A 26,821-nucleotide genomic window follows, 5' to 3' on the forward strand; every position below is an offset into this window, starting at 1 on the left:
AATTTGTCCGAATTTATTTACAACGTAAGTTATTAATGCTACGAAATTTATTACTAACTTATTACTTTCCACAAAATGGTATGAATACTTTTTGTTATTCAATACTGAATGCCGCTTACCTCAAAGTTACAGTCACTCTTTCTTCAAAACTTACGCTTCTCCTGAAATTTATGTGCCCAACATCTATTAGTAGCCTCACTTTCTCTATTATCTCCTTGTATGTACTAATTGTTGCTTACGAGATTGTATATAATTCGTAAGCAATGGTATTAATGGACATACGATAATTCTTCAAATTTTCTTCGTCATCCCACAATGAAGATACAAGCTGGTGGAACTCTCCCAAGCTCTCACGTTTAAGAAATATTTCTCTTGTCCACTGCGATCGCCTACTTCTTTATTTTCTCTTCAAATATTTATGTATGAAAACAATATCTTCACCTGACCTGTCGCTATTCATTCTCCCGCTTCACATTATTGTTTACGTTCGAACAATTGAACGATCACTGTCGATCGATATTCAGTGTGACAAACAAATTCAGTCGATACCTCTACATGACAGTCAGTTGCTCTTTGTCGATCGGTGCTCTATGTGACATAAGGCTGAGCAATCTGATCTGGGCTAATACATTCTGCATAAAATTTTTGTTTATCTCAATATTTGTTATCTGGAATTCAGTTTATGGTATTTTGCGCAAAATAATATAGACTATTTATTTATTTGAAATTTTCGGTAGGTATTTTACTTGAAAATAGGGACTTTTTGCGTAGCATTTGGAGACTTTCAGCATTATCGTGTTGGCAGCTATGGGAGTAGTAGAAGAAGCGGTATTGCGAATTATAATTGGAATGAAATAAATGGAAATAAATGAGTTTAATTTTATACAATGAATCGACTGGCAGTAATTAGGAAATTAGACGAAACGGTTGTTAATCAGATAGCAGGAGGAGAATTTATGTACAGCGCCCCGCTAATGCATTGAAGGAAATGGTAGAAAACAGGCAAGTTTTTTTTTTTTTTAACTTCACAGGTTATGTTGTTTTAAGGATATAATTACAATGTATATAGTTTAGCAAAGGTTACACTAAAGTATATCCTTGTTACTACATTATACTTTTGAATTTCAGTAAGAGGCCTACTAGTGGGTTACTTCACGACGCCGTATCAACATCTCAGTTTATTAGCGTCTGAATGAAATGAAGGTGATAATGCCGATGAATGAGTCCAGGGTCCAGCACCGATAGTTGGCCAGCATTTCGCACCCTGAGAATAATACTGTTGTAACTATCTAAAGTTAGTTTTGAGTAAATGCAAGATAAACGTATCAAAGTCGTATGAAAACTCCGAATCACCAAGTATCATTAGCCTACCTATGAGCCCTGCAGACTTTGCGCTTGAACTTACAGATATGACAGTTCTATTGTTTGATAGAGAATTAAATAAAGATTACAAAACTACCTGTAACTGAAAATTCAATTTTTGAGAGTTAACGGCAGTATTATTCTAGGGATGCGATTTGCTCCTATTGGGTTGAGAAGAAAAAACCTCGACCAGATAACTTGCCCCGACTGGGATTCGAACCCCAAGCCACCTGGTTTCATGGTCAGATGCGCTAATCGTTATCCACAGGTGTGGCCAAGAGGCCTATTGTCTAGCATAAACAGCACAGAAGTTACATCTCTCCCCCTACATGTAGCTATATCATTTCAATTCCATTTTTTTCTACTTCTTAAAGGGAATGACAACACAAAAACATATTAGGGCCTATATTTAGTTTATCATATAGTTAGGTAAACTAGCGCTGAGGTAACAATGGTTATTAAAGGAGAAAAATTCGCTCCAGCGCCGGGGATCAAACCCGGGTCCTTGGTTCTATGTACCAAACGCTCTGACCACTAAGCTACACTGAAGTTTAATCCACAGCAGATCGAATCACCCTTCTCTAGTGTTTTTTCCGGTGCTGTAGATTGAACTTGCGTAGCTTAGTGGTTAGAGCACTTGGTGCGTAGAACCGATCCTCGGCACCGGAGCGAATTTTTCTCCTTTAATAACCATTGTAACCATAACAGATAAATTCTGTAGGACCAAAAGTTAATCTTTACATAGCGCTGAGCTAGTTCTCTATGTGCTTACACACCTTGCATATATGAATTTGTGATAGGTTAGGTATGATTAATTTAGGCTTTTGTTATGCTTTGCATATATGATCAATTGCATTTCCATAAAAAAAATGGCTAAACTACCTCTGAGGTAGTTTCCTTCATACTGCTCTTATACACCTTGTATATACGAATCTATGACAGGTTAGGCTTGGTTAGTTTAAGCTTTTGTTATGCCTTGCATATACAATCAACTGCATCATCATAAGAAATCATTTTTAAATTAAACAATTTTCACTTCTGAAATCACTCGAACTATCTCAGTGCTAGTTTCACTTAAAAAATCCTGTTAATTTGGTAGAAAACGTTGGTCAATCTGATGGACATCAGTGACAGGTTAGGTATGGTTTGTTGAGGTTTTTGGTATGCCTTGCATCAGGGGTGGTTCTACAATAAGAATTGCAAAGCTGCAGAACCTCCATTTAAATGGACCTGTAAAATTAAAAATGTAAAACGTGCTTTTATGTAATCTAGATCATTGTTTCATTTATATTTCCAATTCATTCTCCTTTGATTCGAGATTTTACTGTCTGTAGGAGCCTTGAACTGCTCGAGAATTTTATCTGTAGTGTACTTTTCGGGCTTGTGATTGGCAGTTCCTGAAGCTCAACATGGGGCAGTTGGCAGCAGAAAACTGGTTTTCTTCACCTTCCCATAAGACTGCATTAGAGCTGCAACCGAAGCAGCTCTCTTCGAATACACAAAAGAACCACCAACCCCTCATCTCTTTATGACCTGCGTTAGAACACACAGGCTTCTGGACTACTGTATAGCCTATCATTACAGTTCCAGTGTGTTATAGTACTGTATGTGGTGTGATGTGATTAGTCAGTGTGTCTAAGGAAATATTTTTATTAAAAATGAATGAAATGAAAACCTAATCGACCAACCCTTTTCGAAATTAAAAGAGAAATTGCACGTTAACTTAAATTAGGATGTCCTACACCAAATTTAAATATTGAAATTTCTGGAAAAAGTCGAGGAAATCATGTAGCCTACTAGTCATTTTAATACCGACATGTGTAATGGAAACGATTGGTTTTTTTGCTGTGCTCATGAAAATGCTTTCTCCCCCACCAGTGTATTCTAGTTAGAGGAGAAAATACATGGACAAAGACCGGAGTGAAGGATTTAATTAATTTCACTTAAAAAACTAGAAAAGCATGAGAATTCGAGAACTCATTTCAAGTCAAACAGATTTATCACTGCTAGAGATATTAAAATATTGTAACACAGCTTGATTCTGCGTATTGGATTAACATTCAGAAACAAGATGAAAATGTTTCTAAAAATAGATATGGTCTAACTAAAATAATTAACTGTGTGAAATTGTGTGCCGCATTTGAATCGGCGATGCGAGGACTTCCTGAATCAGAAGATTCAACAAACTGCGGTATATTTCGGATTTTGACAGATTTTACTCCACATTTAGATTAAACTTTTAAAGATCATTTATAGGGAACTACGGAAACAATTCAAAATTAATTGCTGGATAGCAATAAAATTATTGGAAATTTCTCTTCAGTGCCACCAAAACATGACGCTGAAAGTTTGGTGCAAACTATCTTAATGAAACATAGGCTTAACGGAAATTCTGTCATAATTGAACCACATGAATTAATTGTGCTGGTTAATGGCGGGGCTAATATAATGAGTGTGAAACACGGAGGATTTGTATTGTGCCCCACAGCTCATTTCTTGCGCTGTTATGTCAAAGAATTAAATTTAATAATGCAACAAACATGTTCACAAACTAGTCAAGTGAGGATACTTAATTGCAAATCTGTAGGAACTCCCAGCTCTCCATCTTATAATTCCGTCAGCTGGTACATGGGTGTAGGCTAGAAAAGTTGGCGTAACGAAATTAGGTAGGAGTTAAAAGTGTTCGAAGATAAAAAGTTCCTGATGGTTGTTCATTCAGGTATTAACATGTGGGGCATATCTCCACTAAGTGACTAATTGTGCCAGGTGAGAGAAGGTGTAGTACACAGGGTGGGTAGGCCGCATGGATTGTCGGAGTACAATTTCAGGTGCACAGTCAACTTCAAGAAGGCGCTGTAATTACACGCGTTATCCGATTTAGATCAATAAACAGCATGCTTTTGCTAAATACACTATTTTTCATGCAGAACTGCCAGCCTTTGTAACCGCGGGCCGCTACTGCCTTGCATATACGTTTTTTGATAGGCATATAAAAAAACCTGAACAAACCAAACCTAACCTGTCGCAGATTCTAGATGATGTCTGCCATATTGACCAACGTTTTATACCGAATTACCAAAATCCCTTATAAATTAAAGGAATTTCACTTTCGAAATCACCAGAACTACCTCAGCGTCAGCACTAGTTTCACCATATAGTTTAACATAGGAAGGAATTACAATCAGTTTAATTCAAACGTGGCATCTGTACCTTCAAAAACACCCGAGGAAAGAGGGAGAAAAACGAGTAGCCTACCTGATGACATCATTGGGCTCAGCTGCCGGTGACAGCATTGCATACATACGCCTGTTTCTATGCAGATATACAAATCACATTCATTTTGAGATAAATTATAGTGTGCTATGGCTTTAGGGATCCAACCATCCACTGCTGTGGAGTAACAGTTAGCATGCCTGACCCTAAAACGAACGGGCCTGGGTTCAAATCCTAGTTGGGACAAGTTACCTGATTGAGGTTTTTTCCCTCAACCCATTAAGTGCAAATGCTGGATAACTTTCGGCGCTGGACCCTGGACTCATTTTGCTGACATCATTCAGACGCTAGGTAACCTCAGCAGTTGAAAAAGCGTCGTAAAATAACCCACTAAAAAGTATCCAACCATACCAGCTCAAACAGGAGAAATGCGATTTTGATAATGTAATTATAGTGATAATGAAGTGGAAACGTTAATAACTGTTGGGAGAGCATGTGGAAAGGATTGATTTAAATATGTCCGTTGCATTGAAATGCCAACAGATATAGGGTTCCCAGATGTCCCGTAAAATACGGGATCATCCCGTTTTTCGCTAATGCGTCCTGTTTCCCGAGAAAAGTCTTCGGGACAGCTTTCTGTCTCGTATTTTAGAGTTCTAAACTGAGAAAAAACGGAAAAGTTTCAATGTCTTTTCTATATTACAAATTACAAAGATCACACTTCATCATTGCAGATGACTATAGTTGGACTATTATGAAACAATATTATTGTGAGTTATTAATTTCTCAAGGCGAGTGATGGCAACACCAAATGTTTTTTAAAAGTACTGAAGGAGAACTCTCAAATTTGAAGAGAGTAGTGGAGTTCATTATGTGTATCCCTGGAATGAATGCGTGTGTGTCGAAAGATTATTTTCTTGCATGAACGCTCTATGGACTGATGAGAAAAATAAATTGTCTGTAAAAACAGTAAAATCAATGCTTGTTGTAAAATCATTCTTGAGTGAGGACTGTGTTGCTTTTCATGACATGATTCTTCAAAATAAATAATTGTTAAGTAAAATTCATTCTTTAGAGAAGAATTACAAGGCCAAGGTAGATTGTGATTTATAAGAATATTGTCACATGAGTAACTTACTTCCAGATTGTCGAAAAAAATTAAATTGTTTTCAGGACTCTTAATGTCTGAAATTTTGTTCAGTGCAGTATTACATTCTGAAATTTCATATTGATATATATTTACATTCAGTGTCCTTACTGAATACATTGCATGTTAATATAGAACTGGACTTTGAAAATGGTGATGCATTGTACCAAGAATATTGCCTATTGAAAGAGATGATGCCGATACTGAAAGATCTACCAACTCAAGAACACTGGGACACTGTTTTGAAGACATGTAGTGTGCCAAATTTGGTATGCATTATATATACATTTTACATAAAGCTCATGAATCTCATGCATTGCATACATACATTGTTCTTTATTCTTGTTATTTGCATAATTTAGTATTATAGGTTCAGATTATATGTTTTTGTTATATCTGAAGATGCCCCAAACGGTAAAAACGTTCATATATCTTATTAAATAGCAAATAAGCATTTGCAAGTCTTAAGATTGAAAATTTATTATATACCGGTACTTATTTAATTATATATACAGTTTTTGATATATAGGTAGAAAGAGAGTCTGAGATAAGTGAAAGGATAAGTTTGATTTGGTTAGGTTTTTGGTATGAATTGTGTGTTTGGTTTTTGGTATATAGATATATAGGCCTAGATAGTCTTCGTAAGGTCTGAGAACAGTTGGAGGTTAGGTTTGGTTTGGTCAGGTTTTTGGTAGAGATATATTGTGTTGGTAATATCCTGCTTTAAACAAGAGTGGATGGATTCTTTTTTGGAATGAGATATTGTGAAATTGTGTTGATACTGTATTGTTCTACGAACCCAACAGTGCCTGACAAAATTACAGAGTCAGTGTTGGCCTATAAATGCTCTCAAGCAGTAAGCAATCAGTTTCAGTTTGCTGAACAATCTCTCACAGCTGACAATGGAAACTGAAATGGTTAGCGTTATTTGTGTTGCAATGCATAAAGTGGGGAAACATCATGTTCATGAAATCGAGAAGTCCTTCAGACCTGAAATTTTCGCAGTGTGAGTCGAAAGCAGCATTCTGCAATCCAATCTGCATTCTGTTACGCATCAGTATCACAGCTGTAATTTTCGGCCGAATTTCTGCACTTGTTTTTTAAGCTGCTACTGGTATTGTCAATGCCATAACGTAGTGTGTTGACTGATATCTAGAAGGAACCCAATTCGATTCGGCTTCTTGCAGCACAGAGAACCTTTCGTCCATTTCCATGTGAAGGCAGTTGAGTGATTCCTTCATGACTTTCTCCATGTTTTGTCTAGCGGTTAATGTGATGTATTTCCAGCTCTCGCCAGGCATAATTTTCTTTCGTCTTTGACATCTCTCAACCTCAACATACCCATATCACTTTTTACAGGGAGCAGTTGACTAAGTTTCTCTTTCGACATGAAAGTTATCTCTGACACCTTTCATATCCAGGGTGGCATCGTGCAATTTCCTGCAGTCTCTTTTGAACTTGGTCAATTGAAATGAGTACTTCGTTTCAAAATCCCAACAGTGTTTGAAATCTGTAATAGAAGCTAGGGTGACCAGATGTCCTGCTTTTCGCAGGATACTGCCTATTTTTTAGCATCCTATCCTGCTGCCTGTTCAAAAGCTTGAAAACCATATAACTATCCTGCTTCTAAGCTTATCCTGCTAAAAGTCCTGTGAAATAAAATTTTAAGCAAAACTTCTATGTTTCTGAGAGAAAATAAGTGGAGAGGTAAGCAGCACGAAATATTTACAGCAGATAGACAGATGAAAAATCTAGACTGAAGCCAGAAGCTTTAAAACATAGACCTAATATGTTGATCACAAAGTATAATCTGAATTACATCTGTGTTGAATAATAATTCTATAACTTCCTTCTTAGACAGCAACAGTTGTAGAAAGGAATACATTCAAATCAGAAATATGTTGTTGCTTAGTATTGCAGAAAAATTAATTATGCTATAGCAGCTACATTGTGTGCACGTATTTCTCCAAGTTATGTTAGAAAATGGCTAATAGTGAGCATAATAATAAATACATAATATCAGTTTATACCTCCTCATAACAAAATTGATACATTTTACTATTGATTCATTACCAGTTTTTGTTTATTGCAGTTGTATTGAATAGCTATTAGTCTACATATTTGAAAATATGTAAGTTAAGTTTTGATATTTTATAAGTAAGGTACAAAGTGTTAGCGATAGTGCAGGTATTTCTAATAAAGGCAATAAGAACACTAGTAATTTCAAACATTTCATCAAAATGTGCAAAGTCTAGATAACAAGGAAGAAAAACTTTAAATACTACTCACTGATAAATCTTTTGATTTTGATGTCTTATGTTTTATTGAGCATTGATTAGACCTAGATGATTTAGACCTCTATAAGTTTAATAATTTTACTCTTTTATCAAAATTCTGTAGGAAAAATAAAAAACATGGAGGCTCATGTGTATTTGTAAAACAAGTATAGAAGCAATACCATTTACATTATTTGATAATGTTAATGTTGAACATTTTGAAGCTAGCATGGTGGAATTCTCGAGGTTGAAAATAATTATAATCTGTATATATAGGACTCCCAGCAGTAATATCCAGAGCCTTATTGATAAATTGGATTTAATCATTCATACTTTGCGAAATAGAAGCAAAAATATTATAATTGTGGGTGATATAAATGTAGACTTTTAAAAATAATAATAATATTACTTGGAAATTACAACTAGTATTAAACACACATGGTTTAGAGGCAATAGTAAATGTCCCAACAAGAATAGGAAGCAGCAGTCAGTCAGCAGTTGGTCAAATAATGCTAAACAAGGATTTGTGGAACTTCAGTTCTAATGTAATAACTGGGTTCTCTGATCATGATACTCAAATCTTGCAGTTACATCTAGAAGATAGGAATAAAAATAACTATAAAAGTTCTGCGGTATACAAGAAAGTAAGATCCTTTAAGGAAGAAAATATTCATTACCTAAATCATCTACTTGAGAAAGAATCTTGTAACTCCATATTCAAACAAACTTCAGTAAACCTTGTTTATGACGAATTCTTCAATACATTCAATTATTATTATGAGACAGCATTGCCTGAAATTAATATCATATTTACAGGGAATACAAAAAACTCGGTCACTACAGGGATAAGGGAATCCGGAAAGAGACTAAGATTTCTTAACAAAATATTAAAAGGGGGGAATGTCTCAAAAATGTTTAAAGATTATTATTATCATTACAAGAAAGTTTATAATAAAGTAATAAGTCAAGCCAAAAAACTGCACAATGATAAATTTATAAATTCAGCTGGGAACAAGTCAAAAGCTATGTGGAAAGTTATTGAAGACGAACTGGGACAAAATAGTAATGATATAAAAAATATCAAACTAAAATGTGATGTGGAGAAATATGTGACCCCAATAAAACAGCAAATATATTTAACGATTATGTAGGCATTGCAGAAACTATTCCGGATAACAGCACACAGATTAAAAACAATAATATAACAAAACACAAGGATAATTGTAATAGGTAGTATATTTCTAAATCCTACTAATCAAACAGAAATTATGGAAATTATTAAACAACTTGGGAGTAAAAGATCAGCTGGCATCGATGGGATTCCAGATTTTATTATCAAAAAATATTTCCTAAATATAGTTACTCCTATAACATTCATAGTAAATCTTTCACTGTCAACAAGCCAGTTCCCAGATAAGCTTAGTTTAAAGATGTCAAAACTGAAACCCTTGTATAAAAAAGGACCACAGACGGAATTCAAAATTATAGACCAATCTCCTTACTCTCTGTTTTTTCTAAGATAATTGAAAAGGTTATGCACAAGAGGCTTGTGTCATTTTTAACCCAACATAATATAATTGTTGAAACCCAACATAGATTTTGTAAGGGTAAATCAACTAATACGGCAACATAAACTTTTTAAAAAGAGTATATGACTCTATCGCAGGTGCGGCTCGTCTTTAGGTTCACTGGTTCACTGAAGCCACTCATTCTCTTCATAATTAAGAGTAGCTATAGAAAGAAACTGTTGGATGTTCGGCTTCTTTTGGTTAGAGCATAAGTGAGTTATAGCCAGCAAAGTCGGATGAAATAGTTGCATCCGAGGGTTCATGCTCAGACGTAAACCAGCAAGACCTTTTAAAACAGCCTGCGGCAGTGGGAACACGTTAAGAAGTAGACGAAAAGTGTGTTAAGAAAAAACGCTGTTGTCACCAACGACATCTGTGGCTCCAACTCTGTCCTTCTCTGTCACTCACACTACCCTCGTCTGTCATTCACACTTCTCTCTCTAAAGCAAGAGGCTATCCAGCTTGCTTCAAAGCTGCCTAAATACAACCAGAGCAGTGTATATTAGAGAGTACCACATTCACGGAGGCGGGGGCCATATTTACTCCTTGCTCGGCACAGAAGCATAAGCAGTAATGCTAGAAGGAAGGTCATTAAAGGCGATGTCATACATGTAGTTAGGGTTTATTGAATATAGGAGACAAGGATTAGGCTAATAAACATTATTGTCATAGTGAAATGACTCATTAGAGATAACACTGTTATGTCCATTTCAATAGGGATAACATCAGCAATTTTCTACTGCAATTCTCATACCAACACTTCGACTGCCACATTAACAGATTGTTGTAGTGCATTTGCTATAACAGACAATTTTCTTAACAATAAATATATTCTAGTCCTAAAATACAGTGATAAGACGTTTTCAAAAATATTATAACATATTGGGAACGTATGAGTTGAAGTATTAATGAATAAAAACTTCAAATCCTTTAATTTCAACTAATTTTCTATCAACGTTTCACATTTTTCTGCATGTAGAATTATATCAAATACGAATTTACAAGGGTATACAAGTGACATTACCTCATACGACTTGAGAGTCACTAATGTGCTAATAAAATTTATAGATTCATCCCTGTTATCAGTTATTAGACATGAAAAACAGTTTTCACAAATGTTATATGACATATTTTGTTTTATTTTGAATAAAACTGATCCCAACAAATAATAAAGAGATTGTTGTTCACTCAAGTCACTATTTATATTTTCAGTTAAATTACAATTTAGCCTATATCAATTTCCTTTTACTAACATTCATCTTCACTAGACTTTTCTGTTTCGGATTTACTTACATCTGTACCTAGAAACTCAATTAATTGTTTAGAATCGCAAACTGCATAATTTCCATGCTTCGTTTTTGAGAAAAATTGAGAAATCGTAATGCCGTTTTGAGTTATTTTGCATCCGGGATTGGATTTATGGAACGGACAGCAGAAAATAAATTTTCTAATGCATTCTGCATGCATCTATCTGGCATAAGATATTTGAAGTTCTCTTTATTAAGACAATTTTTTTGAAAATCAAATTTTTCTTACCAATATTATACCAGTTTGGGATGGCTTCCAACGTCCCCTTTTGCCAACCTTAATGTTTTCAATTATAAATATTTTTATGGTTTTTAAACTGACTGAGCATATTGGGAATTCAATCAATATATTTCCCAAAATAGGCTATGAAAAGTTTCGTATAAAACAATGGAAGATAAAATTAATGTGCATTAAATTGTGAATTATTTGAAAGAAACATCATATATTCTGTGTGACAATGTCATAAACTGTGAAGGAACGATAGTACTTGCATATCATATGAAATATACACTGTCTACATATCGAAATAATGGTCTTTATACATTGGGAGGTAAAAACAAAACAAGAAAAATATATATTTTCGCTGCCAAACACTTCACCATTTTATTTCATCACATTCCTCTTAAGGCATTCAACTTCTTATGTAGGATTCCAAAACAATTAACAAATATGAAAAATACGTTTGTTTGTATCCTGACAGTAATATTAATGCAATTTTTACACACCAAAAAATGTTGTAAAGTGAGTTTTCAATATATCATTATAGCTTTAAAGAAACTATTGAAATAATGTCTATAAACTACAAACAAGTAGGCTACAGATAAACTAGGTTTGAAGATTATGGCTATAGAAACAATTGAGACAAGATACACACGTACGGAGTGTTGACAAATTTATACAGATGGATCTCTTATATCATATTCAAGAGGTGCAGAAACTGGGATGAATATGTCCTGTCTTTTCATTTTACTATTCTGTAGCAGAATAAGTTATACAATAAATTTTTAAGTTACTGCTATTTACATATTACTTACAAATGGCTTTTAGAGAACCTGGAGGTTCATTGTCACCCTCACATAAGCACGCCATTGATCTCTATCCTAAGCAAGATTAATCTAGTCTCTACCATCATATCCCACCTCCCTCAAATCCATTTTAATGTAATCTCCCATCTATGTCTCGGCCTCACTAAAGGTCTTTTTCCCTCTGGTCTCACAACTAACACTCTATATGGATTTCTGTCTATTTACATATATGTTTGTAAAATCTCTTAGGGGAACTAGGCCTAAAATGACATACCTTAAGGAAATCTTGAAAAAAAATATGTATTCTTACCAAATTTGTTTTAGTCAATTATATATAACTGATACTACAACATTAACACATATTAAGATCAACAGAAAGTGAAAAATACTGACAGTCTTTAACTGAAAGGTATGTTTGAAAATAGACAAACTATGTCATTTTACCCAAGTTACTAGGGTAAAATGACACACTTAAGTTAATTTTTACATAGTTAAAAAAAAAAAATTGTTCTCTTAGATACACTTGCACATTCATTGTGTGCCCATGAGAAACATTTCTTGCACTGTAGCCCTGTTTCTTCTGGTTTATATTGGCTGTAAAATTCATTGCAGTACAGATAAGGTGCATCGTTCTCAACATCACCATCGAAGTCACTCTCTTCATCTTGGTCCCCATTGCTTAGATCAAACTGAAGCTGTGTTTTTCCTCTGTTTGCTGAACACCTTTCTTCTACAGCTCTTCTTTCAGCTTCCTTTAATTTTAATTGGTTAATAAAAGAGAGCTCGATTTGAGACCCTTCATGTGTTCTCTTTTTTCTTGCCACAGATCTAGTGCCAGAGGGAATCGGGGAGATCTCTTGCTGTGTCACATGAGGTGAAGGCCTCGTTTGTGACGTTTCCGCTGCTGGAGCAGTTGTTGGTGATGGCTCTATCATATGTTCTTTTGCATTCCTTGTTGTTGAACTGCTCTTCTGTGTTGCACCCTTTGGCCCATCTGTAGGGACTGCATTCGTTAGAGATCTGTCTGTAGGCGCTACAGGACTAAATAAGTGATCAGGAAATATCTCCGAATTGAGTGGACAAATTCTTGTTGAAGAAAATCCACCCAATCCATTGGTGATGGTTGCAGCTTTTCCATAGATTTCAGAAAATATGTCCGCAATTCGAAACTGTGTTATCACCCATTCAGGATGGTTCCTCAGCCACTTTGTAACGGCCTGATCATATGTTTTCAAAGGCCCAAAGAAAGAGACATCAAGTGGCTGGAGTCGGTGGGTGTAGTGACGAGGGAAGGCTAATATGACGTGCAATCACTGTTGCCAACTTCTGTGCACTATAGAGCTGTAAATCCAAACTCATCTTACAATGTTTTCACAAAAGCGCTTTTTGGTGAAGTAGGTGCAAGTAAACTTGAGACTCGCAAAGTCTAGCTCATTCATAAGAGGATAAATCAGAGTAACAAAATTCAGTGCATATAAATATTGGAAATATATTTAGTTTAGAAACTTTAGCATTTTATATATTTTAAAGAAATCCCCATCTCACCTATTTTAAAATCAGTTAGCTTTACGAAAAATTCAGTCGAGCAATGAGAGAGATGCCACTATATATTACATAATTTCACAGAAGTAATCACTAATCAGCCATTGTAAATAAATTTGACACCAATTTTGCAAATCGCTATCGCCCGTAATATATGGCTTCTCATTTCCAGTCAGATAGCCAAGTAGGTGGTATGTCATTTTACCCGGAGTGAAGAAGAATAAGAAGTAGTGCTAATACGACCTAACCTCTTTATGAATTTGGATATTGTAATACTTTCTGTAGAGGGAAATATTCATGTTTTCAGTCATGAACATTATTTCACCAATATCTGAAGCTTAAAAGGGTAAAAAATACATAACATACCTCAACAATATTATATCGTCTTGCACTTTTTTCCTTTAGTTGCACCTGCTTCACCAAAAAGTGCCTTCGCTTGCTGAAATTTGGATGTAACCACTGTTTCCAGCTTCTGTGCACTATAGAGCTGTAAATTCAAACTCAGCTTACAGTGTTTTCACAAAACACATAGTATGTCATTTTACCCAAGTATGTCATTTTAGGCCTAACTCCCCTATACAGATTAAATAAATTCTAATTATCAGATTGAAGGGCAGCCATACAGACTATAATCTTGCAACACACCACAAAAAAAAAAAAAAAAAAAAATGCATTATCTAACTAAAATACAGAAAAAAAAATTGATTCCTTCCCATTGTTACATAAGGAAAATGAAACAGCAGACTTTTGACTAAAAAGGGAACTGCAATTTTACAACAATCCAATAACAGACTTCCATTTTATTCTGTAAAACAACTAATCAGAAGTAAATTCAGATCTGCCCAAAACAACAAAATTCAGATGGAGCAAATGATAAAACCTGAAAATTTTGAATGATTAACACTGAGATAATCCCTCACTCATTGTGTATTGTGTGATGCAAATGAAGAAATGAACATCGAACACATCAAGGGATGCAAAACATTACTACAACAAGATAACATCGTACAAAAATATTGGGGTACAAGACAGTGATTGACTTATTGTCAAGTGCCTAGGGCAGTCATCAACTCGCGTATGACCTTGTGTGGGCAATGCTTAGCTGATGCGTGCTTACTGTACCGGACAGAGGACCGGTTTGAGATGTTGCGTTGTAGTGAGCAGAGGCAGTTCTTGCCATCCATTCAAACAAGAGATGTGAGGAGCAGAAAGCACTTCAAAACGTAGGCCACACTGAAGAAATACAACTTACAGATACATTATAGAACTCACAGTAACGAATATGGCAGATAAGAAGGTGAAGAGCAAGCAGCATTACTTCAACAATTGAAGGAAAATGAGCTGCTGTTTAAGATCACAATGCTAGTGAATCAGCTGTGCGACTCGGTTATAAAATTTCACTTGTAATAGTAAGATATTACAAATCTTTTAAAGATTGACAATTTGAAGAATGTTTAATTACAACTGAAGAACTTCTCACACGTGTAGGAGTTTGAATCTATCAGCTTTTCTCCTTCCACCGTGATGCGTCCCATCCGAGGTCTAGCTGAGGATGTTCAGGTGCAACTAGTAATTATTTGTCAGTCTTTCATTTGTTATTCTTTGACAGTAGATGAAAATACTTATGTAAGCAATAATCCCCAACTGGTGATTTTTGTAAGAGGCGTTATTGAAAACCTTCAGATTAAGGAGAGCTCTTGCATATTGTTCTCATAAAGGATACTACTACTGGTTCTGATTTTTCATGTAGAGGTTGTGAAAATTATTTTGGACTTCATTTATATCCTTGGCAACTTGGCATTGTTCACGGAGAAAAAAGAAAAGCCTGTATCATAAGTGGAAAATGACAAAATGGATTTGTGAATTTGCCTTCTTAATGGAATTATCTGAATGCTTTAAATTGTTTTCGACAAGGTAAGAACAAGATTATTATACAGTTATATGACAGAGTGAAGGCATTTAATATGAAACCACCTCTAATTGTGGAATGTTAGCCTAACTGAAAGGATAAGTTACAGCACATTTTTCAAAATTAACAACGATATAGGCATACTAGTTTCTTAAGACTTTGGATTTCGAAGAATATATTCACACATCATGCGATCTGCGCCAGGAATTTGATTCTAGATTTAAGGACTAGGAAATTTTTCAGTTTGATTTTCGATTATTATTTGTAATTGAAACTTATTGATTTACTTTACGATAGTGAATTGAAGGACAAATATCAAAATAAAAGAAGTTATCTGACTTTTATATGAACTTTTCATGTGTTAGATTTCCCCGATTGTACAGACATGCATTTTCGGATTCACATATCTGTGCGAACAGTAATTTTTTCGTATGATGAAGATAAACAAGCCATGTCATGGAAGCCAAGTATCGGATCACAACTTAAAATGTGCTGTCACATTATGCACTATACAAACAATAGTTCCAAACGTTGAGAAATTGCTGAGGGAAAAGAGAATTATACAAATCCTGACAAATCAGAGCTAATGCCAGTGTTGAGTGAACTAATTTCTACATTACTATTCCTAGGGTTTATATAATATGTTTTGTTCAACATTTTCTTTAACAGAAGCAGTTTATACATTTACAGTAATTGCCATGCATTGCCCGAATAATTAACATGAAATATGTATTACATTTCTGAAAGTAATTATAAATTTATTAACTTCTAACTTTGTTGAAAATAGGCTACAATGTTTTTTTTTTTCAAATTGCTTAAGATAGTTTATTTAGTTATTTCTATTCAGCCCTTATCATTTTTCATCAGAAAACAATCATAAACCTATGCAGTAAATTCATATTGTGGTCCCGCCGCTGAACGTCTTACCTGCCCTGTTACGACTTTCCCTTGCCCAGCGGGCGAGCGGGCAAGGCTTGATGATGACACAGTGCTCTGAGTTGAGGACCACTGGCCTAGGGACTGGACCAACAACAATATATCACCTGTACAATCTAAGTACAACATTCGTATAAAAATATGCAACATTCAGAAAGGTAAACATTACACTGCAACCAGACTTGCAATCGAAGTTCATGCTGTAAACATGCCGCGTTCCTATGTGGGCTGTACTTTTGTAACTTGGGTGCACAACCCGAGTCTATAGCTTCAATAAAATCGATTAGGCACGTTACCAGGGGCGTATTTATGCCTACGCAGACTAGGCAGCTGCCTAGGGTGGCTATTACTGATAATTTTTTTTTTTTATATTTTTTAAATTTTATTCATAATTCTTTAAAAGAGTACACGACCTTAAACACACAATGAAAAAGATATCAGTAATGTTGGCAACAATCAGTTAAAATTTCATCAACAGTCTGCCAAGGAAAAATGACAGTTTTTCAATATTAGTGTCACAATGCAATCATTGGTACTTTTTTCAGTGTTATGCCCTCTCACTGTGAGAGTCTCATATAATAACATTAAAGAATTTATGGTATTATAGTACGATACATTAGGAAGGCAAATCTCGTTGCTCGCAATCATAAGCTTTGTGATGAACTGATGAGAACGCAGCTAACTCTGTCATAAGAGTAGCCAGTATCAACACTCATTAATCCCCATTCAGACTTAAATTCAAAGAAAAATACCGCCAGTCATTGTATCAGCCTGACGCTTGAGAGTTCAGTTTAATTTGAAATGGTAAAGAGTGCAGTTGTTTTGTACCTAGGTGACTTATATTTTAATTTTCATTGAGGGACAGTCGGAAAAATCTCAGTGGTTCTCAATACCGGAAACACCTCTGATTGAGGTTATGGCTGATATGTAAATCTATAATCAGACTGTAATCTTATTTGACGATATGTATCAGAGGAAGAACTGCGTCTAAAATCTGATTAGTGTAATATGTAGCTAGTCAGAGATATATGCAATGGAGGGGGAAAGGAATTGGTCACCCTACCCCATTGTCTCCTGGCCTCGTTGCCTTATGAGTGATGCCTCGATGGTGTCACTTGTAGGATCCAGACCTGTCTTCGGACAGTTGACTAAATAACAATACCGGAAACTCGAGAAAGACAAGGCAATAAAAAGATAGGAAATTGTGAGAAAAAGTGCAAAAATATGTGTTATTTAAAATACAAACATAGCCAGCTTGTTCCAGTTCGAGCCCAGATACATCAGAGTGTAATAATGTGGTGAACAGTAGTTACCAAAAATAGTGGAGCGTGTGGTTTATTTTAGTCAGGCTTTTCTGATATTAGAAACAGTAATAATGACGCGGAATCAATTATTTCATTTGATCCAAATGACGCATATAGGGCGAAATAAGGAGCAGAAATATATTTCTCTGCGTAGAGGCGCCAAGTAGCTAGATTCGACCCTGCACGTTACACACCGGATGATGCAAGAAACATGATGCATGGCACATGGAGTGTGACACATAACGCCATGTTATTTGTTTTAATGAGTCATTCAGTGTGGAGTCATCAGATGGAGATCTTCTGCTATTGTCAATAATAAGAATGCGAAGATAAAGGCGTAGGTTTCGGATTCATTGGTTCAAAACATTGAAAATCATGGTGCTTGTAGTGTTTTTTATTGGTAGAGTTAGCACAGCATCCAGACAAATTCGCAGAATATTATAGAATGTCCAAAGAATCATTTGAAGATCCGACAAACTGTGAATATTCCTAATAGATGGAAAACATGAGTGAGTATTACACAAGCACATGGACTTTTCACTCCGATTTCTGTTGAAGACTTGGGTAGAAATAGTGTTGGTGCTAGGGTTGCCAACTATTTTTGAAGAAAATACGGGAGACTAAATGGTCTACAATATTTGACATAAAAAATGAAAAATTATTAAATTCAGTTAGCGGTACTGAAAACAGTTTTATTCTACATTTTGACAGTTAGGATTAAATTAAAGTATTTTGAGATATTTTACCTAGCATAACAGTTTCAAACAAATTGTAAAAATTTCCTACATGAGTAATTGAAGTTGACTGTGATTTGCAGTTCTGATTTGATTAAAGTGTCGCTCTCCTTTTTCGGACATCTGAGGATTGCGAGACTTCATATGTGAGTATAGGTATATATCAACGTTAACAGTATTAAAAAAAGCATGTTAAAATTGGCCATAAAGTCATTTAAATATGTGCTCCTGCATATATGACTTACCGGTATATGTCTAAAATGCAGGTAGTAGGCCATTCATTGATGATATAATGAGGAGATTTCGGCTAGCACCGTGGATCGTGTCCCGGCATAGCTCAGTTAGAAAGAGCGCTCAGCACGCAGAGTTGAGAGGTCCTGGGTTCGATTCCCGGTGCTGGAACGAATTTTTCTCAAAATTAATAGGTATCCACATGTTGACTACTAACAAAAAATAGTAGTCTCGATCATTCAATGAGGATGGCGAGACCTCATATATGAATGTACGAGTATGTATATATATGTTCACTTACTGTTCATAAAAGAAAACACTCTTTGTATAAGCTTAGCTGCACATTTCAGTGCATCTCTGGAACAACAGAATCCATCATATAAATCATCTTCAACCATGTAAAAATTAAATGTTTCAATTAATTTTTACATTATGCAAAAATAAGGTAGAAAAAGGCTCTAAGAGAAGAGAAATGTGGAAGTCGGGAGACTTAAAAATTAGGATGGTGCCATGTGTTCAAAAATGGGCGAACCAATGTCCATGATGAATAGACAAGTGGTCGACTGAGTATCATGAATGCAGATCTGATTCGTTTGGTTGACGAAAAGATTAGAGCAAACCACAGGTTTACCATGTCAGAACTTAGTGAGGATTTTCCACAGATTAGTCGTACTCTTCTGTACAAAGTGATTACCGAAGATTTGATCTACTGGAAACTTTCTGCTAGATAGGTGCCTAAATTCCTTTCTGAGGAACAAAAGGCTCAGCGAATGGGAGCAGCACTGTCCTTTCTTGAGCATTACAAAAGAGAAGGTGATGCTTTTTCGATCAGATTGTGACAGGAGATGAGACTTGGGTGCGGTATGTGAATGCTGAAACAAAGCTTCAATCAATGCACTCCCCAAAAAAATCCACAAAGTGTCGTCAAACATTTTCCACGAGGAAACTTATGCTTCTGGGACAGGAAAGGAAATTTGCTAGTGGAGTTCTTGGAGAGGAATGCCACAATTAATGCTTAGCGTAACTGTAACACACTAACAAACTTGAAAATGGCCATTCAAAACAAAAGTTGTGGCATGTTGAGCTCTGGGGTGATTTTCCTACATGACAACGACCAACCACATACAGCGTGTCGTACTGCAACCAAACTGCAAGAGTTCAACTGGGAAGTATTGGATCATCCTCCCTATAGCCCAGATTTGGCGCCTAGCTATTACCATCTCTTCATGCACATGAAGACGTGGCTTGGCTCGAAGTGCTTTGACGATGACGAAGAGTTGAAAACCAGCGTCGTAGGTTGGCTGAATTCTACGATTGCGGAATTTCAAATCTCGTCAAATGCTACGACAAGTGTCTCAATGTGACTGGAAACTGTGTGGAAAAATAAATTAGAGTGTACAATTTCAAACGTATTGTAACCCAATTCTGTAACGTCATTCACAGGTTTGTAAAAAATAAACGGCTACTTTATGAATAGCCCTCGTAGAAGAAAGATATATATTGCTTTTTATATAAAAACATTCTAGCATCCCCAGAAAGAATAAGTTACATACTCGTGCTCAGAGGGCATTCCACATAATGTTAAGATGTTTTATTAAATAACAGAGTAAAAAGTAAAAAAAGAAGAAGAAAAAACATTTCACAATAATTTGACTTTAAATTTTCTCTCTAAAAAGCAATTTTTAATTGATTTTTTGAAATAAGGAGCATTAGTAAATTGTATATTTGGGAATTTAGCTATTAAGTTATCATGTTATAAAGCCTTGGACCGAAGTTGCTACTGTGATTATATGCTACAGCTATGATACATTTAGGTTCCGTTAAGCAAAATATATTTTTTTTAGGTTCTGTTAAGCATAATATATGTTTTCTGATCTTTTGGTTTTATATTTATGTCTGTGATGTTAAAGCAAGCGCATTTTTCTGACCTTTACGTCGTGCGCAGGCATCAAGCGCTAAGTTGGAAAGAGGAAGGGTTGTGTATATGAGTAAGCTGCCTGTAGGATTAAGAAAACAGTGGTGCACAAACTTCAAACGGAACGTGACATTTTATGTCGTTATTTTTATATGGCTTCTTTCTGTTTGCTATTATTTATATTGTCTGTAAAACAAAAGTACTAATACCAATCTCTTAATATTGCAGTTGTGTTTTAAATGTTAATAACATAATAAAGAGATAAGAAGGAATATTCACATAAATTCCATAGTAATACAACTATACTGTACTAAATGGATGAAACACATCATTCATAAAGAAAGTGATATCCCAAAAAAAGAGATTGAGTATGACATGACAAGTTGTAATTGATATTGATGATACCTTTAGCCCTATAAAAATAATCAATCAACTAATAAAAAAAAATTACAGTACTAAGCAAAGTTACCTAGGTGCTGTATATGTTTTAAGTGTGTAACTAATATTCCATAACAAAACTCTTATCGCATTATGCTTTTAAGGTGATATTGGTGAGCAACTTCCTATCATCAGAATATTAAATTATTTTCTCGAAATGTGCTGAAGCTATAGAGCTGACATTTTTACAACACATGGGGACGTATCTTTTGCTTATGATGTAACAGTAGTTGCTTTGTTAATTCATTTCCATGTGAATATTTTCAAAACTTTCAATACACTATCTTCAGTAATACGCATTTACAGTATATTAAATTAACGAATACATTCTGTAAGGCTACTAAGTAAATAGGCCTATATCTGAAAATTTCACTTTTCTATAAAGAAAGTTGAGAAAATATGGTATTTCTTTTGAACAAAAAAATCAAACTTGTGAAATCTGAACATTAAAATTAAAACTTACATTTTTTATAATGCACTTATACTTCCAGACAAATCTAAAAATTAACATGGATACAGTTTTAATAAGTTCTCTTCCCTTTATCTATTGAATCAGTGCTGGCCATCTCTGAACATAGCTCGACCAAGCGGCATATACTACTTCTTTTGTCTGTCTCTTTCCTTTCCGCTGTTAAGCGCTCAGGCTCTCCTGAGCTCTAAAGCACGCGCTTGCTCCTGTGGGCATCAATTGACATCACTGATTTATGTGAATATAAATTAAATATATTTCGGTTTTTATGTACGTAATTCAATAATACATTGTTATGAATTTGATGGAAGTCAAATACTTTAAATCCTGAATACAACAGTTCTGAAGGGTAATCATGAGTTTATTAAGGCATAACTTTATTATTCTTTTCTGTAGCAGAGTTAGTGGCATGAGGGAGGTACTATTAGGACTGTATTAACTTCGCACTTTCTTAAACATCAACCATAGTACACCAACTATTTACTCTTCTCACACATACTGCTACCACCACCACTAAAATATTTTGATCAACACTTCAACCATTAATGCTTCATGATACTACTCTGATTGCTCTCTGCAATTTTTTTAGTTGGTTATTTAACGACCCTGTATTAACTACTAGGATATTTGGCATTGATTGTATTGGTAATAGCATGATGGTATTTGGCAAGATGAAGCCGATGGTTCGCCATAGATTACCTGACATTCACATTCGTCTTATGGTTGGAGAAAACCTCGGAAAAAACTACCAGTAATTAGCACAAGCTGGAATCGAACCCATGCCCGAGTGCAACTTTGGATCAGCAGGATCCTTGTCCTTGTAAGCTTTTTATTTGTTATACACATTAATGGTAACATTTTCACAATTCCCTTTTTTGCTTTAAAAAGCTAACAATTATTGTGTCTACTTACTGATTGATGTCCACGTTTTTCTTCAGTGATATCGTATACCGCATCATAGAATAATGAATCCACAGAGAACTTGATTTCTTCTTTTCACTTTTCATTGAAAAATATTCCAGCATAAACTTTTCAGAAATATTCTCTACTTTTTTTTACACCACTCTTCAAACTTCTTATATTCCTCTTCATACCTCTGTCGTAATTTTGTTGGAATTAATAAATCAGTACAGCTGTTAATGCAATACCATTGACACTTATATTTATAAATAGTCATGGTGACAATACCGACAATGATAACATTCTTCAAATGTTTCTTGTACATGGCCCTCTATATGAATCGATGACCTACAAAGCAAATGTATGTAGCTTCAAATGTTTCTCGTACAAGGCCCTCTATATGAATCGATCACCTACAAAGCAAATGTATATAGCTGGCAATAAAAATTTTACATTTAGACAATATTCAATTTTACATTATTTTTTTTATCAAAGCGGATGAAACTTTGTACGATACACATGTCGTAACTTCATGTTACAATAGTAGACTGGTTATCAAACTCGGCCTGCAGCCTTATTTGGTTTGTTTTGTGCATTCATAATCGTTAGTTGAGTGTTTAGTTTTGTGTTGTGGGTTTATATTCGTTTGCTGAGTGTTTCATTTACACAGAAACATTTACATAGACCTAAAAATATTGAAATAAGTATAGTTGTAGTGTTCAGTTTATTTATAGTTGTTACATTTAGTTGGATAAGTTGTAAATTATGCCTAAGAAGAAAAGTATTAGATCTGTACTTAGTTCTGCTCTGAATGAAAGAAGATGGGGTCCTAAAACAGTGAAACAAATTGAGAAAAAATTCTCGTTTTTCATGAAATTGTTCAAAGTGGCCACCATCAGCATCCAAACACTATTGATGCCACCGAACTGCTCCACGAACTAAGTTCTGTAATGTGTCCAGTGTCATAGCTGCACATGACGTTAAGTTTTGATTTGTTCTCGTAGCACATCCAGTGTAGCTGGCGTTTCCCAATAAACAACATCCTTTAGGGTCCCGCATATGTAGAAATTGGTGTTAGGTCTGGGGACTGTGCTGGGTACTCGACAGCACCTTTTCGACCTATCCATTAAGCTACAATTTCCCCGAAAATGAGAATTTTATCTGAATTTGTTCTAAAGTTATTTATAAACAAACAGTGTATACTTTTTTTGGGCTAATCTGTATTTTAAATCATGTTATGTTACATTAAAATTAAATTTCAAATGAAAATTCTGAAGAAATTTTAAGAAAACAGTAATAATAAATCTTGATCAGTATTACTTACTGAAAAAGAATATAGGCCTATAAGGTATTTGATTCTTCTCGACATGATTCAGTAGCAAAATTTCGGATGCTAACTGGTCATGACTGTTTGCAGCACCCTGTTTAAAATTGAAATTTTTTGTTCACCAAAATGCATCCTGTGTAACCTAGAAGACTCTTTGATGAATCAAGAACATTTACGAAAATGTCCAGCTTTGGCATCAGATTTTTTGGATTCGGACTCTAAATTATACTATAAAGCTAGAAGGCGAATGGAGAACTTCCAAGTGCCTGGGCAATAGATACTGCTGCTGCTACTATGTTACATTAAATCAAGTTTTATTTAATTTCCATTTCGACATGTACAAAACACAGTTCTGAATTCATTTATGCTTTAGATTGCATTAATGCAATTTCCCCAAAGTATCATTTGTCTCTACTTGGCAATGCATAAACAATGTCACATTACAAAAATTCTGCTAACAAGTTTGGAGTTAGACCTTCTATATAACCCTAAATTATATGTGTTTTTTTATGTTTTCACGGTGAATGTGATTTGGATATTGCACTATGTCCTGGAGCTAACATTTCTAACGTTTCGAAACTACATACGGGTTCCATGATCAGGGCAGATAGCCTAGGTAAGACCAGACAGTTCGCCTACTCTGCTGGGCATGTAGCGCCTGGCCGTTCCATGTGCTGAGCTCAAATGACAAATTCTGAGGGGAATATCTGTCAGTGACTGAGTTCTTAAGAGGCTTTTGAGACTCATATACCGGTACATATATATTCTTATATGAGGTCTCGCCATCCTCATTGAATAATCAATGAATCGATTCCAGGTGCTGGAACAAATTTTTCTCAAATTAATAGATATTTACAGTATAGCTATCAGAATGCTGCATTGGAGTTAAATCACTCACTTGAACTCGGTCGAGTGTCGCACCCTCGAGTGAAGTAAGATCGGTCGTGATACGCTCATAATAAATAGAAGCACAGTACAAGGTCATCTCACCGACATGTCTTATCTTGTATGGAAGGCGACAAATAAGATACACATAAGTTTTGCTCACACGGTAAAAATAAGGCTTTATTTTCTGCGTTTATGACAAACGTTTAATGGAACAGTCAATGGAACGTACCAAAACAGGAACATGAAGTTATAAATAGAATAGTATGAAAAACTTCGATATGCAGTTATTATTGCTAATTAATAATTATTCAATATTTGATTTACTACATATATAATTTGATAGGTCCATACATAGTGTTCCGCCAATATACTGCGACAATGTAGAAATGTTTTACAAAATATTATGATATAGCAGTAGATTAATAACAATATTAGTACAGAGATAACGTCACAGAAAATATAATAAAACGAATAATCATGCTGCACAACTGTTACAGACGCAAATATTGATACACTAAATATTAGAGATTATTGTTATTATTATTATTATTATTATTATTATTATTATTATTATTATTATTACTAGAAAACTTGGTACAGTTCTTGCATTATCGTGATTGTGTTCTCCGTTTATAATAATTAAATTTACATCCAATAACATCTATCAGATGTGGCAAGAACAAAATCATTACGCTCGGCTTATACTGTTCGAGGATTTATCGCTCGTGACAATTTTACCCATCATGCATGTGCGCTACCTATCGGATTATGCTATGAACTACTTAGCGCTCAAGCGAAAACGTCTGATGCAGACCTCTGATGGCTACTTATAGTCATTGATTATTCAATGAGGATGGCGAGACCTCATATAAAAATATATATGTATATATCAATGTTAACAGTAACTCATGAACTGTTGTTGAAAATGACCATGAAGTCATTTAAATATGCGCTCCTGCATACATGGCTTGAATGTCTTAAATGCAGGTAGTAGGCTATTGATAATACAATGAGAGAATGAATTTAAATACTATTATAGTCACAATCATGCCATGGTATGAAAGAAAAATTTCACAACCTCGAGTGGGAATTGAACCTGCGACTTCCTGTTCTCCGGTCAGGCACTCTACCCGCTCGAGGTTGTAAAATTTTTCTTTCATACCATGGCATGATTGTGACTATAATAGTATTTAAATTCATTAATATGTCACATCAACGGACGTGTATACGTCGCCAAACATCGTAAGATGAAGATTACAATGAGAGAAGTTCGGCCGACACCATGGATCATGTCCCAGTGTGGGTCAGATGGAAAGAGCATTCAGCGCGCACAGCTGAGAGGTTCCGGGTTCGATTCCAGGTGCCCGAACGATTTTTTCTCAAATTAATAGATTTTGAGGCTTAGCAGACCCAAAAAAATTGAGTTATTATACCTAGTAACAATAGGTCTATACGTTTGCAATAATGATGTATCGTAACACTTGGTTTTCACTCACATCCTTCACTGTTGACAGTCATTCCAGGATGCAGAGTTTGGTGCGAGATTTGTGGCAGAAGTCTCTATACCTCTAAAGGCATGGCTACTACCTTGACTCGGAAGCTTGTGGGGGACTAGAGAGGAGATATCAATTTACTACATCTCAGTATGAAACAAGGCTAGCCTTCTGCCACAATAATATGTCGCGCTATATTGGTGTTCTGGGGGTGATGATGGTCGCCTTCTCGTGGTACCCCCTGAACTATGTTTAATGAACATAGAAAAAAACTACCATCCAACAAATACAATCCAAAGTACAATATTCCGAATATTCCGGAGGTAAAAAATTCCCTTCATTCAGATCTCTGGACAGGGACTATTTTAGCATTACATAACAAGACAAAACACAATATAATTCTACCTCAGCTGAAGTCTTACAGTGGAATGCTGGAGGCCTTAATCAAGCCAAGAATACTGAAATACATAAAATTCGAATAGATAAAGACATTGATATGTTTGCAATAATGGAAGCCAATGTTAAAGCTGAACAATTACAGTTCTTTGTTTTCAAGAAGTACAATACATTTCTGGTTCATTTGCAAAATTTTTATAACAAATGGACGATTGAGAACGTCAAAATTAAAGTATTATTTAGTGCATATTCTGCATGTATTAATATAGTACAATGTCTCTGCCATAGTAATCAGCCACTGTACACTCACCTTGCTTTACAGCATTCTGTACAAGCATCGATGAATCTTTGATGGCACGACGAAATGTCAGGAGTGTTATAGGACAAGACAGTGGATCTTTATAGAAATAGAATGCCTTTATTTTTGTATCAGATATTCT

This window comes from Periplaneta americana, chromosome 13 (assembly GCF_040183065.1).
Source record: "Periplaneta americana isolate PAMFEO1 chromosome 13, P.americana_PAMFEO1_priV1, whole genome shotgun sequence".
Classification (NCBI taxonomy): domain Eukaryota; kingdom Metazoa; phylum Arthropoda; class Insecta; order Blattodea; family Blattidae; genus Periplaneta; species Periplaneta americana.